Raw genomic sequence first — 17,159 nt, forward strand, 5'->3', positions numbered from 1 at the left:
CTTCATCCCGAAAAGACCCTGCTCTATCCTCAGCGTAGAGGTCTGCATAAAAATCTCAGAGCACCCCGCAGATCTCAGAGGTTTTTGTCACTAATTGTCCGTTTTTCGAACGGAGGCTGCTAATAAAATTTTTTGTTGTTTCAAGGCTACCAGTCGGGCTAACAATTTCCCGGCTTTATTCCCAAATCGGTGAAAATAGTGCTTAGAGGTTTTTAACGCTTTTTGGGCTCTGAGGTGAAGAAGGGAGTTTAGTTGGTGCAAACATGCCCAGTACGCGTCTTTGTTATGTTGGGAGGGGTTCTGTGCTAGGACCTTCTTTTTGCCCTGTAGCTCCTTTTCTAATTTTAGGATGGAACTCAGCAATTGCCTACGCTTTTTAATTGTAAAAGCTATAATGTCCCCTCGGAGTACCGCCTTCCCTGAGGCCCAAAAAAGCGTCGGCTGCTCAAGGTGTTGACTATTATTCCGAGCAAAATCCTCCCATTTTTGAATGAGGTATGTGTGAAAGGTTTTGTCATCTCCTAGGTGCCCAGTGAAGCACCAAGATTTAGCTTTTTGACCTTCAGCGGACAATCGAAACCCCATCCACACCGGTGCATGGTCTGCCACTGCTATGGCACCAATATCTGCCTCTTCAATTTTGGAAAATAGAGCTGTACCTACTAGAATATAATCAATGTGGGACATTGTAGTGTGTGCCCATGACACATGGGTGTATTCATGGGAGTCTGGGTTTAAAACCCTCCATACATCTAGTAGGTCCAGTTTCAGGCAAGTTAACGTTATCTCAGACTTCACTGGTACCTTGAAACTGGCAGAGACCCCGGATTTATCCTGTAGGGCATCAAATACACAGTTGAAATTGCCCGCTAATAGCAAACTCCCTTGCATATGCTCCAGGAGCGTATTAATCAGGATTTGGAAGAAACTCCTACCCAGGGTGTTTGGAGCATAAATATTACATATAGTCATAGCTTGCCCTTCTAACTTGCCAACAATTATAATAAATCATCCGTCTGGGTCAGCGATTTCCTTGGAGACTATAAATAATGTGTTTTTGTTAATCAAGATTGCCACCGCCCGTTTCCTTCCCACTGCAGGGGCGAAATGGCAAGTGGGTACCCATTCCCTACACAATTTTTTGCTTTCCAGCAAATTTAAGTGGGTTTCCTGGATACAAGCCACACTGGTGTTGAGACGCGCTAAATATTGGAATATCTTTTTATGTTATATGGGGCTGCCCAGACCGCCCACATTCCATGATACAATTCTGTAAGTAGTTCCCATCATGGTACATCTAGTATATGTTTTACAGATCGTTTCCTACTTAGGCAACTTAAAGGAGGAAGCCCCCAGCCTCGCCCCCTCCTCCGATACTGTCTACGAATGCCCTCATCCATTCCCCTTGCCCATTCCCACACAAACCGGACCAGATCCCACGCACACATACTTGAACCGTCAGACCCCATGGAAAGTAGTGAGTACCCTACCCCAACCTTCCCTCCTCTTCCCCTTCCCCGCTACCTCTAGGGTTCCCGCCCAGGCCATTAGAGCCTGGAGTGGAGATCATAGCTGATGTATTAGGGTGATAGGACCCCCCCTACCACCACCTGGTGTCAACCACAGTATGGCAAACCTCAGTGTTCACGTCCATCTTTCACTTATTTAAATCGCCTTGCAGCGATTTTGTTGACTCTAGTGAATTAAACATTGTCTATTTCCCCTCTCTAAAGACTCGCAATTTTGCCGAGAATTGAAGTGTGAAGCGGACTTGCTTCTCAATTAGAAGACTGCACACTGGAAAGAAGGTCCTTCTCTGTGCTGTAACCCGTACAGAGTAATCCAGCACCATACGGATGCGATGGCCTTGCAGTTGCAGGTCTGTGGCCTTCCTTGCCGCTTGCAGTACACAATGTTTATAATGGAAGTTTAGAATTTTAATGATGACGATTTGGGGTCTAGGATCTCAGCTCGCGTCTGCTAATCTGGCCCCAAGCCGGTGCGCAAGTTCTATTTCAAACGTGTGCCTGATGTCGGTCAGGCCCAGGGCCTCGGGAATCCAGTCTCTCAGCGTGGCACTCAGATTCTGGTCGGCTATTTCCTCTGGAACTCCCATCAATCGCAGGTTGGATCTGCGCGACCTATTCTCTAGGTCGTCCGTCTTATCTCTCTGCTCAGCCAAGGATTTTTCCTAGGCCTCCACTCGAGTGGTGAGAGCCAGCACATCATCTTCAAGGGCGCTGGTCCTGCCCTCCACTTGATCCAGCCTCGGGGTAAATTCCGCCAGAGTAGATTGCACGGATTTCAGCTGCTCCGAAAGCCCAGAGAATTTACTCTCCAAGGCTGCCACTAACGCCTCTTGAAGTTCCTGCATGCTGGGGTGCCGGGGCGAACCGCTATCTACATCGTCGCTGCCGCTGCTCTTTCCAGCTGCCACCGCCATCTTTTGGTTGGGGCCGTGGGGTTTTTCATTATCGCGCTTTGCGGTCTTCGGCGGCATCCCCGATGGCGATTTTTGCATATAATTTGAAATAGACATAGGCGACCAGACCTAGTGGCTCTTCAGTTTTGCCCCGAAATCACCTGATATGTACGGATTGTGGAGGATTGGGGGGTCCTAGCCCTGGAGCTTAACCAGAGCCGCCCGGTCACGCTTACCACATCACGTGATCTCAGTCTCATCACTTTTAATATCAGTGGCTTAATTATTTTTAATCATCTGTTTGGCACAAAATCACCTGTGTGCTGCTTTGCAAAAACAGCATATGCTATGTATATCTGATGTTTGTCTCCTTCTGAAGAAGGGACGCGCACACACTGACCATTAATGGTTAATGATGTTTGGATTCAACTTTTCTGGGAAAGCTGAATTCTGTCAATGTATTCCAAGGGTGCCTCATGACCTTAGCGAGCAGACGTGGTTCTTTGTAGCTCACACTGCTGTCAAAGAGAAAAGGATTCCATTCCAGCTGGGCGAGAGCAGGCATTTTATCGTGCCATTGCCTAGAAAACCAGCAGGTGAAAAATCTCTCTCCATTCATGTCCCATGCAAGTACTTGGCCCCTGGCATTCACACCCTTCATTAATCCAACATGTTGCAACCCAGCCCATCCTCACAATGCACAGAAAATAATTTCTTCCTCAGGTGCCTGCTACCAGTTCAACCAGCGAAGCACATGATAAAACCTTTCTCTGCCAAGAGGCACTGTTATCCAGTCTCCCGCTACAAGAAACTCAGCAGCAGGTTCTCAGTGCTGAACTGTGGCATGTGTTGCCTGAGAGAGGGACAAATTTGGATATACCATGAGCTGCTCAGTCTCCTTCCGGAGCCAGGCCAGTGCTATGAGATGTTCCCCTTTGCACATCCCACTAGATATGTTTCTGAATTGTAGGAAATAGGCAAATCCACAAAGACTCCCTCCTTTCTTCTGTCTCTTCTAGAAACTCAACTAAACCAACATTTGTATTTAGCTTGCTTATACAATAATAATACATTTCTTGTAATAATTGCACAGTAATATCATTTTACACAGCACTATGCAAGACAAATCATATGGTTACAATGTTCTTAGAGCTTGCAATCTGAGTATAGGGCGGATGAGTTTCTTGCCAAAGGTGGAAGAAGAACCCTAAGTATCCATTCCCCTGTGGAAGAAAATGTTAGGGAAGGAGAATCCTGGAAATGGCTCTGTGCGCTCTCCCCATTTATGCAGAGATGTTGCCTGGATTTTTTTCCCTGTACTGCTGTATGCTGGCCGCCGTTTTGTTCCTGGGACAGACGGTACTCTGCAGGCTGGAATACCTTTTATTGGACCAACATGAAAATCAGACAAAGATGGTGGACAATTGATCTCACAATCGTGTAGCAGAGGTCCCATAAATGGCATTGCAGCCTGTAAAGAATCAAACTGTGCCTTGTTCTTTTAAAAGCTATTTTGGAAAAATGTTGTTTGCCGGTTACAGTGACCCATATGAGCAGAAGGAAAACAAAAGTCTTTAACCCTCTCTCCCTCCCAAGACACCAGCATTTTGCTGGCATCTCCTGTACTTTTATCTCATGCATTCTGTTTTTTGATGGAGCTTCCCAGAGTTTTCTCTGCATTGAGTCTCCATCAGCATTAAACAATGCAAAGTCTCTGCACATATTAGTTAATAGGGGTGCCTCATGAATCTAGTTTGCAGTTTTGTCTCCTCAGTGCTCACACTGAGCAGTAGAATGGGTTATGCCCGGGCATGTCTACAAAACAGCCAGCCTTGAAGTAGCTGTGATATCCTGTTCTTTTCAATATACTATAGTTAAAACATACAAAGAAAGATTATAACACATTCATACCAAAAACTACCATTTAAGTACTACTTTTATCTCAATGCCAGATAGTAAGTGCATCTAAATACAGTCAAAGGCAAAAACAGAGAGAAATCATTAGTCACATGAACAGAAAGCAGAAACTTAAAGGAATTGTAATGAACAATCTACCACCAGCAGTTCCAATAGCTGAACATTAGACGTTTTGAAATTGGAAATCTAGAATCCATGAGCAGAGTTGCTAATTTGTCTTTGCTGTGTCCTAGGTGACATCCGAAGCATCATTGATTTAACATTGGTCAGAAATCAAATTTCTGCAAGCAATGTATTTATAATACAAACACAAAATTGTATTGAAATTTAGATTTTTTTTTGTTATAGGCAATAAAGGAAGGTCCAAGCATTAGTACTTGAGTTTGTTTGTTGGTCAGTGGAGGACTATCCACTAATGACCAACAAATAAACCCAAAGTCAATTTCTAATCCAACAGGATTGTAATCCTTCTCACAGAGATAGAGTTGGTTGTTTTTCATTATCTTCATGTAGAAGTTGCTCATGGCAGACTAACACTGAGCTTCTATACTTCCAATAACACATTGATCTCTTCCTGCACTGAACTCTACTATGCTCAGTCCCCTGATATCATAAACATTTCCACAAATCACTCTTGATCTGTATGTATTACAGTGCTATAAAGGATTGTGCTATTCCTATTGCTACTGTGATTTCCGACATTTGTGGCAAAGGAGAGGATAAGCTTTATTTCTGCAATCCATGGAGTCAGGGTGCCTAATCACCAAAAAGTAAATCCTAAATCCGGAGACCCCCTTGAGGAGGTGCTGGAAATCAGTTGATTCTTCTGTCGGCCATTGTGGGTGAAGTGGCATTCTGGAGATCATGTTGAGAATGCCAGAGAAGAAAGAGAAACAATTTTACTTTAGAAAATAACTTTTGATAATGTCACTATCTGACTAACTAAAACTCTTTTCACCATATGAGCAGCATGTAGTGACTGTCTGAGATTAAGGTTGCTAGTGTCACCGATCTAGGCATTGACGATTTTCTGGTATTCTTTTTCCATCAGCATGAAAACAAAAGGGCAAGAAATCTGTTTTGAGAATAATCAGCAGTGACTCGCCCAATCATTGTGACCTACGGAAAAATAAATCCGGAAACTTGGCTTGTTGGAAGACAGTTCCAAGAGAAACTTAACTAACCGTTGAAATGTCAGTGAGTATTAAGGCAAATCAAATTGGTGATGTGGAATGGTACAGACAAAACTGAATACAGTAAAAAAAAAAAAAAGGCACAAGAACACTTTGCATTTAACTTTCCTACCTTGCCAGTTCAAATATCAATTCTTCTGTTCTGCCCCCTCCCCCCCCCCCCCCCACACACACACATATGTTCTCAGACTGAAAGATCAACCCAACATAATACATTTTCTACGAGGTCCATATTTAGCAGTATTTCTCTGGTAAAAGTGAGTTATCTCCTTAAATGCCAACTTTTGAATATTTCCTTCACTTATCCAGCTAAAGTTTAGCTGGATAACATTGGGGCATTCTGGAGGCATTCCGGCTTCTCTGGCTAACTCTGGTCATGCTGTAGAGCAGTCCTAAAGTTAGCTGGATAGGCTTATCAGACTCATTTTGAGATAGATATATTCTATGGTGTGGCTGTGCTGCTGAATATCCCACCAAAGTTATCCATATAAGTCTATCCGTCTAACTTTTGGGCCGATACAGTAAAGTGCGCTCCGGTGGAGCGCACTGTTAGCCCAGGTTTGGACGTGTGTTTTTGACGCACTAGCTTTACCCCTTTTACAGTAAGGGGTAATAGCACGTCGAAAGCACGTGCCCAACCCCCACGAAACTAATAGCGCCCGCAACATGCAAATGCATGTTGATGGGCCTATTAGACATTCCCGCGCGATACAGAAAGCAAAATGTGCAGCACATTTTACTTTCAAAAATGAACGCCTGCCCAAAGGCCTGCCCATTTTCCAAACCCATGGCTGTCAGCGGGCTCGAGAACCGACGCTGGAAAAATTGAGCGTCGGCTGTCAAACCCGCTGACAGCCGCCGCTTCTGTCAAAAAGGAGGCGCTAGGACGCGCTAGTGTCCCTAGCGCCTCCTTTTACCTCAGGCCCTCATTTAAATACTTGATCACGCACCTAGGAGAGTGGCCTGGGCACGCGTTGGGAGAGCGGGCGCTCGCCTCGGAGCGCCGGCTCTCCCGCGGGTTTTACTGTATTGGCCCGTTTGCAAGCTGGCCAGCGACTGACTATTACCCCCTAACAGGCTGATTTAATATCAGCATGTAAAAAACATGCAGCCAAACGGGGCATACATTTTTTGAACAAGCGCACATCCACCTGTCCTGAGTGCTCAGTGCAATACGCAAATGAGCTGCCATGCTAAAAGAGACATGCAATGGGTAATTTGTGCGTCCCTAGCGCTCTGCATCGGGCACCCAGGAGAAGTAACTGAGCGTCTAGAACAGCTTGGCCAGAGCTGCCTCCCCACCACCGGCAGGGTTGCTCCTGATTGGTCCTTTTCACTGACATGTGAGTGAAGTGGAGTGAATAAATTAATATCAAGTGCCCGACACTCACTGCTGGCAGGGGTTGCAATTGGGCCAGACCTTGGGGATGCTGCTTTCTATGGTTTCTCCTATGAGGAACCACAGAAAGCAGGATTTTTTTTTGTTAAGCCCTTGAGCGGGACATAATTCTGCTTTCTGTGGTTCCTCCTATTTAGTATCTCTAGGATACTAATAGGAGGAATCACAGAAAGCAGGATTTTTTTTTTTTCATCAGTCCTTGAGCACCGCATGCTTTAACCCCTGCTCCTAGGCAGGCATTAAATTTGAGCATTAAAATGGGTTCCGTGGCCACGTGGAAATTTTTTGCATTGGGGGATAATAGCTAATAGCCTCATCAACATGAATTTACATGGAATGAGCGCTATTTGCTATTGGCTGATTTGGATGCGTGTTTTGGACATGCTAAACCCCTTATTGCATGAGGAGTTTTGGACGCACGTCCATCCAAGCGTGTGTAAAGCTATGCACTCAGCTGAGCACACTATATTGCATCGGCCTGTAAGAGTCTTAAAGTTTTTATTTACCAGGGAATGCTCTCCTAGATTGTCTAGTCCTCTTTCTCCAGTTGAAAATCCCTGTCAGCCTTGTCTTTTTTCCAGAGGGTTTTCAGCTTCCACCAGAATCCTAGAATTCTGACTAGCAAGGTCTCCTGATGCACACAAGAAAAGTAATAATATCACAAAACCGAACATCAATTTCTCCAAACTGAACTTGGAAACCGGAATGTGCAAAGTCCACAAAACCACTGAAAAGTTCATTTTCATGCTCAAAACAAATACTAATTGTTCCATAACATGAGAGCTTGCCAGAAAATGACATACCATGAAGCAAAGATTGCTAATCTAAGAAGCCTTTGGCAATAATCCTACCCCTGAGGAGAGGAAGGTGCTCCGTGGTGTTTATGGAAAGATATTGTATCAGGCAGGTGTTTTTCACAAACAGGCTACTGGAAAGACAGCATTCGGTACAGGACATGCTATGTTCCACTGGCTGATAAAGCTGATAAAGTTATACATCCTGGATACTGTCAATATAAATTTTGGCAGTTGTTTAATTGTCTTACATATTTTGGTGGGGGTTGTTTAAAGTAAATATTCTGGTGCATTCCTGTCTGGTCTGCTTTTCAGAGCACCTTCATCCATACTGGGAGCCATCAGTCACATCTGCACCAGTCATCTTCCAGTAAGAGCTGTGGGTAGATTAAGTGTCCGGAATAGTCTGCAGATAGATGCAACTGAGGTTTCTCTAATAAGTTGTTATTATTTGCCAAGAGTATTTCTAAGAATTGTAAAGGGGCACTTGTGAAACTGTCCGCAGACTCCACACCATTTTTTGAAGAATGTGCTTATAAAGTACTGTTGGACACCTGCATCTGCTTTTTGTGCAGCTAGAATTTGTAAGGAAACTAACATGCGTAGACTTGAAAATATGATCTATGCTCATTATTGTTGATCCTGCCCAAAGCACGCTCCTGGGCACGGCTCCCCTAAATGTGGCTAACAGTGTGCCCAGTGTGCAACTCCACACACACTTTTAACCAGATTGAGGGAGGCAAATGTTCAGACAGTCCAATTTACCTAAGTAAATTACCATTTACCTGTGACAATGGCTCCAAAGATTATCCTCCCCATAGTCTAAGACAGTCATAAAAAGGCTAAATATGATATACAAATTTCTTCATTCCGTCATTAAATTAGTTAATTATACAACAGTGTAACAATGCGCCTTGACAAGAGCTACCAGCCTCAAACATAATGACTGTGATTTCATGTACATCAAGAACTACCAGGCACAACCCACCAAGAGCTCCCACTCAGCTCACATTCCTCTTAGGCTTCTATTTATTTATTTATTTGCTTATTTAGACATTTTATATACCGCCATTCCAAGTAAAAATCACAACAGTTTACAATAATGACATTCATAGTTATAAATCAGTGAATAACGACGGGATACGTAGGAAGTATTCATAAACAGGCATTAACAACTATCAATTGAATTGTTCAAATACATATTAATTTAAGATCAAGGACATAAGATGTGAACTACAAAAATAAAATAAATTTCACATATTATTATGTACGTTGAATTGAGATTCTTACAATCTCGTTAATTTGTTTTCATGCATCATTAGTATCTCTTGTCCTTCTTGCTATTGTAGGTCTCTACATTCTGTTGTTTTAAGTTAGGTTGATGCATTTTTGAAGAGCCATGTTTTTAGTTCACATTTGACATTTGTCACAAAGTAGTAGAGAAGTTGTTCTCCCTAGACCTGACATACCAATTGTTTTATTTTGTGAAAAATAAGATTCCCTCTCTGACAGTATAGAGAGTGAACTGGGAAAGTATTGGAGACCATGATGGAGGAGTCTTTGAGGTGTGTCATTAGGCATAGAAGAGCACAGAAAAGCAGCTCGGCAGGACCAAATGGACTGAAAATGGGGAAACTTGCACAGAGAATACTACAGGAGACTGAAATTAATATTGAAAAGTGTTTTAATAACATCAATCAACTTTCAGTCCCTGCACTTTAATACAGCTTTGCACTCATAGGCTGGACCCTGGAAACATAGATTATAACGGCAGATAAACACTAGGGATGTGCATTTGTTTGTAATGAATGCCCAAAAATGTCTCAAATGAGGCCATTTTCAGTTCGTTCTGAATGGAATGAACTGAAAATACCTCCTAAGAAAATACTCTGAAAATGTTCAGATATTTTCATATTCATGAAATCAAAAAAAGAATAGACCTCGGTGGCACTAGCTGAGACTTCCTGGCCAAAACATATACATGTCCAGTACATGGTCCCAGGGCCCCCAGTCATTCCTGCCAAGGTCCCAGCAACTGAAAACTGACGCTATCCACTTGGAGGATGGTGCCAATGTGACGTCACTTTGGCACTTTCCTCTTGTGCAGACAGCGCCATTTTGATGTACAGTAGTAGAAATATACAGCCATAAATCAAAATGGCAATGAATGCACCAATGGAAGGCACATTGGCACAGACCTCCAGGTGGACAGTGACTTTCTCAAGCAACAGAACCGAGCAGGAGCAACTGGAGGGCCCTGCTTAAGCCTAGGCTTTGGCACCGGGTCCGGCCCAGACCTAGACATGGAGCAGGGCCCATCCAAGGTCTAGGCCTCAATGCAAGTCCTGGCCTGGGCCAAGGCCTCAGTGCTGGGCCCGATCCAGGCCTAGGACTCTGCACCAGGCTCCGCCTAAGCCTAGGCCTTGGTGCCAAGCCTAGCTCAGCCCAAATTTCAGCTTCTGAAGTTGAGCCTGGCCTAAGTCTCAGTCTCAGTGCCAGGCTTAGGCTTTGTCACTGGGCCCAGGCTGGGCCTTAGCTTTGGCGCCAGGCCCAGGAAAGTTTTGGCCTAGGAAGACTCATTTTTTTTATTAGTTCCATTTTTTGTTTTGTTTTGTTATTTGGGAGGGCTTGTTTAATATATTTTTCAGTTTGGCAAATGAACTGAACCAAAAGAAAACAGTAACAGTCTAAATAAAAACAATAAAAGACCCAAAACAACAAATTCCTAGTAAAGACCTTATGGCCCATCAGATCGCCTGCTTAGCTTTATAGACCTTGCCTCTTCCTCAGAGATCCTCTGTACTTTTCCCATATCTCTTGAAGTCTGATACTGTCCTTGTCTTCATCATATTCACAGTGAGGCTATTGAGGAAGATTTCAACCAGTCAGATGGAAGAACAAAAAATCTCCTCTAGGCCCACCAGCTATAAGAACCAGTGTATGCCCTAGCAGTAAAATTTAAGAGACTGAGATCATATCCAACATATCCTGGCGCATAACATGGATAGAATTGTTTGCCTGTTCATTTCACTGAAAGGACTAGCCTGGACTAGCCCTGCTACTGAGTTAAATAGTGGAAACATCCTGTGCCTTATTTACAAACAAATGTCCCATAGACTTGTGATGGAAGAAATTGTTTCTGAAAAACAGTTTGCAAAAAAGTTCTCAAAAGGGTCTTGTAACTCTATAGGAGAGCTACTGTGTCCTTATAAAGGATTGAGATCTCTACTGAAACCCTCAGCCTGATACCGAAGTTGTAAAACCTCAGATACTATCATACACCCAACACAAGAGGAAAAGAGATGTATGTGACAACGCATAGTCAGTTTAGTAGAAAACAATTGACCCCAAGGAAGTGTATAGTGACTGACAGAGGATTTTAATTCCTAAATTCTAAGACTGAGGAAAATAATGCCTCTAGAGGTCAGTGTGCCCTTTCAAAGCGGGCTAATATTTTTTCATTAAAGACAGGTGACAGTCTGTATTTGCTGTTATATGTTGCTAGGAAAAAGAACTGCAAACAAGCCATCTTCTGGACTTGTGCTTGCTCTGTGAACTATTACCCTGCTGGAAAGGGATAATGCCTTCTATTTTCAATGATGTGATTTTCTTTTGAGTCCCTCAGAAACATTGCGAATCTGAGGTGATGTGGTCTGCGTGTTAACCCCAAATTTTCATCACGCATTTTCTCGGTGCAAATCTTTGACATTACACAAAAATGATAAAATCAGAAATTATCAGGCTCTTTTTACACTTTTTTCCTCCTCTGTTCCCATTCATCTTCTTATTTGTCTGACAATCTGGGAGATCAAAGCCGCACATTAGGATCTTAGAAGACAAGTAAGATTGACAGTGACCAAGGTGCGCAATTGTCTTTTTATTCATTGGCATATCATGATCATCTAGAATCAGCCAAGTTCCTTCCCCTTCTGATCCATATTCTTGCCTCCTCCTGTGACAGTGTATGATATTCTAATTTCTGTGTCCTGCCTCTAGCTGGGCGTCCTTACCCTTAGGGAAATCTGTACAGAGCAGCAGTTACAACCTCAAACACCTTGCTAGGCAGACTGGATGGGCCATTTTAGTTTTTATCTGCCAACATTTATTTATTTATTTATTTATTTATTTTGAAAAAAAATTCTTAACCACCCATCATCATTTCTAGGCAGTTTACAATAAAACATTCATAAAAGCAAAATATAAAAATACAAAGGATATAGTATTGTCAGACATAAAAACAATATCAAACAATAAAAACTAATATAAAAAATATCACTAAAAAAAAAAAAAAGCCCTCACACTGTCTTTACTTGGACCTCATGGTCTCTATTTTCTTAATTGACCTTCCATAACTCCTCTACAACAATTCCAATGGTATTAGCTCTTCGAATCACCTTTACAAAAGCCTATTCATAAAGAAATGTCTTAACTGCCTTTCTAAACTTTAACCGGGAAGATTCAGTTTTAATCAAATTTAGGAGAGAATTCCAGAGTGTAGGCCCTTGAATATAAAGAGAGCGTCCCCTGAATTCATCCAATCGAATTTCTTTAAAAGAAAGGACTTGAAGTAAATTCTTTTCCTCTGATCTTAAATTCCTGGCTGGCTGGTACAATTTCAAAACAACATTGAAAGAGGGAGGAGCAAGGCCATGAATTCCCTTAAACACCATCTTTAAAATCTTATATTTTTAGTGTGCCAAACAATAGGAAGCCAATGTAATTTGGCTAAAGTTGGAGAAATACGATTCCGAAAAGGAATCCCAGCGATAATGTGTGCAGCTACATTTTGAACTAGCTGCATAGCGCAGATGGTGGAAATGGGCAGGCCCAAGAATAACGAATTGGAATAATCTAAAGAGGATGTGATCAATGTATGCATCACCGTTTTCGGGTCAAATTCCTCTAGAAAAGGGGCGGCATATATTCAGTGCTCGATAGCCAGATAAGTAGGAATATCCGGGTATATTCAGCGGCCGTTAGATAAATGGATGTCACTTATCCAGCTATCTTATAGCTGCATAGAAAGTGGGCGGGCCGCAGGCAGATCAGGCTGGCGCTACTTATCCCGTTAACTAAACCGGATAAGTTGTGATATTCACCCTTATCTGGTTATGTTAATTGGATAAGTTAGACCAGCCGTATAACATATCTGGCTAAATAGTTATTTATATGTGGATATTCAGTGGCATAGCTGAATATATCCAGCTAAGTTACTAACAGGCCGATACAGAAAAACGCGTGGGAGAACGGGTGAGCGCCCGCTTTCCTGGCACGCACACAGGCCACTCTCCTGGGCGCGCGATTCCGGAGGGTGGCCTATGCAAATTAGGGCTGCGGTAAAAGGAGGCGCTAGGGACACTAGTGCGTCCCTAGCGCCTCCTTTTTGACAGGAGCGGCGGCTGTCAGCGGGTTTGACAGCTGATGCTCAATTTTGCCGGCGTCGGTTTTCAAACCCACTGACAGCCACGGGTTCGGAAAACGGATGCCAGCATAATTGGGCATCCATTTTCCGACCCGCGGGCCATGGGCCGATTTTTAATTTTTTTTTTTTTACTTTTGGGGCCTCCGACTTAATATCGCTATGATATTAAGTCGGAGGGTGTACAGAAAAGCACTTTTTTCTGATTTTCTGTACACTTCCCCAGCGCTGGCAGAAATTAACGCCAGCCTTTGGGCAGGCATTAATTTCTGAAAGTAAAATGTGCGGCTTGGCTGCACGTTTTACTTTGTGTATCGCGCAGGAATAACTAATAGGGCCATCAACATGCATTTGCACTGTGCTGTATATGCCTGTTAGCTAGATACGACTGAATATTGGGTCCACTGTTACTAAGATCTCTTATATCTGTGTGTACATGATTCCAACATGAATAATCATAGACAGGATGCCAAAAAACATATGGCTTCCCGCTTCCACTCCCAGGATCTCACGAGGCAAAATGCTAACTTAGGGGCGGATTTTAAAAGCCCTGCTCACGTAAATCCGCCCGGATTTACGCGAGCAGGGCCTTGCGCGCCGGCGCGCCTATTTTCCATAGGCCTGCCGGGGCGCGCAGAGCTCCAGGACTCGCGTAAGTCCCGGGGTTTTTTGTCGGGGGCGGGGCCGATCGACGCGGCGTTTTGGGGGCGGGACGCAGCGTTTCGGGGGCGGGCCCGGGGGCGTGGTTTCGGCCCGGGGCGGTCTGGGGGCGTGGCCGCGCCCTCCGGAACCCCCCCCGGGTTGCGTCTCGGCACGCCAGCGGCCTGCTGGCGCGCGCGGATTTACTTCTCCCTCCGGGAGGCGTAAATCCGCGGACAAAGGTAGGGGGGGGTTGGGTTAGGTAGAGGAAGGGAGGGGAAGGTGAGGGGAGGGCGAAAGAGGGTTCCCTCCGAGGCCGCTCCGATTTCGGAGCGGCCTCGGAGGGAACGGAGGCAGGCTGCGTGGCTCGGCGTGCGCCAGCTGCCTAAAATCGGCAGCCTTGCGCGCGCCGATCCTGGATTTTAGCAGATATGCGCGGCTACGCGCGTATCTACTAAAATCCAGCATACTTTTGTTTGCGCCTGGAGCGCGAACAAAAGTACGCGAACACGCCGTTTTTAAAAATCTACCCCTTAGAGTGGAAGCCCCAGACCTGTACAGAGCCTCAAAGCAAAAGGTCCTCACACACAAGATACAGTCAAACCTGATTAATTCATGCTAACTGCTCTTCTCAATAGCTGGCAATGTTAAGCTTCAAACGCCTGGCTTTTCCACAGACCATTTAAAGCCTTATTCAAAAGGTACATTTCCACTTTCTGTGACTTTGTAAATAGAGTCTGAAATAAAATCTTTTCATCAACATATGTGTTTTAGTCCTATGAAATAATTTTGTGAACATTTTGTTGACTGAAGATGTACAATTAGCAAATGGGATGGAAATTAAAAGTAGATGCCAGGGGCCAGGTCTAGGGCTGAAATCCAACAGCTCAAAAGTGCATGGTACATACAATTACAATAAGTCAGGATGCGTGTGCTTGTATAAATTAGATTTATTCCTGCAATGCAGATTAACATGAATTGAGGAAAGCTTTGGGACCAAATGTTCTCTCCTTGTTATCAAAGCTCCTTTAGTGCTTGTGTAATGGCGCATGCACACAGTACTGTCAAGGTTGGTAGTCTTGTCCTATAGGAGATGCCCCAAAAGCAGTGGCCCTGAATACTTTTAATGCTATAAACATATTCATTACTGCATGCTATGTGACTCGGGGTATACTAGCACCAGCCAGCCAATGCCTTCCATCATGACCTCAAGCAGCACTACTTCATACATTCACATAATATCAGGTCATTACTATTCACAAAGGCGTCCTCCTTCCCTTCCATATGTGCAGAGTTCTAGGAGCTGCATCGACACTGAAGAAAATGGAATTATTTGCCGATTGTTGATACCCTTCAATCTGAGTCACATTTCTGCCATAAAACAAAACTCAGTCTCGCAAAAGTTGCTTTAAAAAGTGAGTACTTAGCGATACTGTCAGAAAAATGTGACCAGTGATAATTTGCAGTTACACAAAATGTCTGAGTAACTATTTAGAGTTCCACACATGGTTTTATTTGCTCTGGATCCTCACAAACCTGAGATTACCTTATCCTGGGTGCAAATTTACAAAACACCGATTAAAGTGCTCCAAAGACTTTCTGTGAAAAACAAAAAGGTGAAGCATGACACCCATTATGTACGAGGCCTCTTTTCGATGTAAAAACAGTCTTTTAAAAGTTAAAATATCGCCTGTTCTCGAAAAATTGACCCTGTGCAACTGTGTCTCAATTTTCAGAACAAAGAAAGCACAAAGAAAGCACCAAAAGTACATTTGTATGGCACGAAGAAGTCAGCAACAAGGCTAATCACCCAGACAGAAAAAGAATCAATTGCATTGTTTAACTACTAAAACAAAAAAAAAAGTAAGGTTCCAAGTTTTTCATAGTTGGTCAGGCAGTTTTCCTAAGTTCATCAGATGTGTTTCATGACATATAGCATTAGTTATGTCCACAATACAGAAAAATCCAGAAGACCTTCCTCATACAACAAATTCACTTTTAGTTTTATCCTCTTGTGCCTTGTGGCTTCTTCCATGCTTTCTTGTGCTGAGCTCTTTATAATTAGCCTATATGATGCGGTAGTGTCCTCACTTACAGAAACAATATATTAATGTTTATTTTTATTTATTTATTTACTTTGTTTCATGTCCCACCTTTCCCTTTCATCTCAAGGCAGGCTGCAATAAATCAAATTGCAATAATATAATCATACAAAATTTATAGTATACAAATAAAAAATGCATTTTGGAATCTGACATGAAAAACGTTTGAGGTATTCTATTTTTTCAGACAATTTACCAGCTACAACTTTTTAACTAGGCTGTTAAATGTTATCTCTCCTTTCCCAAGCCTAGTGATCATCTATAGAATACTTGTGTATGATCCTCTCTAAAACAGAAAAGTACAAAATATGAGGGCAGTTAAGGACCATAAGACCCATCTAGTCTGCTCGATTTATTTTCTGTTGCAGTGCCACAGACCCCAGTTGATCTTTCTGGCTTTCCCCTTACCTCTTCATAACTAGGGATCCTCCATGCTCATCCCAGGCTTTCTTCAATTTTGTTACTGTTTTTGCCTTCACCACCTCTCTTGTTCCATTTCAACTCCAGTTTGAAATACTAGTATTCCGGTAATGCCATGAGTTTCACACTCTGCTAGAATGGATTTTGATAGCGATGGCCTGGAAAATGTTGACTTAGTTCTGATTCCATTTAAAACATTGTCATCCTCTAATATTCTCAATGCTTTCCCACTGCCTTATAAATTGCCATGAATTAAGCATGTGGAATGCAAAACATGTTTTAAAAAAATGAAAGCAAAACCAGAAGACTCTTCCTAGGGACATTTACCACCTCCCCATTGCTATCGTCTACTCACCTCTCTCCTGAAATGTTTGTATTTTCACTAGAGTTTATCTTCCTTCTCCTACAATGGCTGCTGTGATTTCTTCCACTGAGGACTGTCATCTGACATTCAGCATCGTTCTCAAATGGTGATCTGGGGACGGTTGGGCAGGTTGATTAAATGTAAACCTTGCAGAAGCTACCTGAGACCAGTGCATCTACAGCTGGAGAAAAGCATGGAACATTACACATAACAATCATCTTCTGAAAGTAAAACAAAGGAAACTGCACTTACCTGTATGGTTGGTTGCTTGAATCATCGTAAACAAGTCCTGGATGATTTTACATTTGGTTGAGCCACCCGAAGGTGTCTCTACATGCTACATTGCATGGTTTTGGAGTTTTTTGCAATCAAAACTTATACAAGGGACTAAAGGCAATCATATTTTGGTTAAAAATGATGACCACAAATTTAAACAACAACAAAAACAACAAGGAGGACAAGAGGGGCAGGTTTGAGGATATTCAGAGAG

At 43.0% G+C, this 17,159-nt stretch overlaps 1 long non-coding RNA gene across 1 annotated transcript in view; it reads right to left on the minus strand.

Moving 5' to 3' along the window:
• Positions 1-16,875, minus strand: part of LOC115097966 — a 34,964-nt gene extending 18,089 nt beyond the window's left edge. The window contains exon 1 of the long non-coding RNA XR_003858377.1: positions 16,661-16,875. This is a non-coding gene — a long non-coding RNA (uncharacterized LOC115097966). The remainder of the gene's footprint in view (positions 1-16,660) is intronic.
• Positions 16,876-17,159: the final 284 nt, after the last annotated feature.

This window comes from Rhinatrema bivittatum, chromosome 8 (genome assembly GCF_901001135.1).
Source record: "Rhinatrema bivittatum chromosome 8, aRhiBiv1.1, whole genome shotgun sequence".
NCBI classification, from domain to species: Eukaryota; Metazoa; Chordata; class Amphibia; order Gymnophiona; family Rhinatrematidae; genus Rhinatrema; species Rhinatrema bivittatum.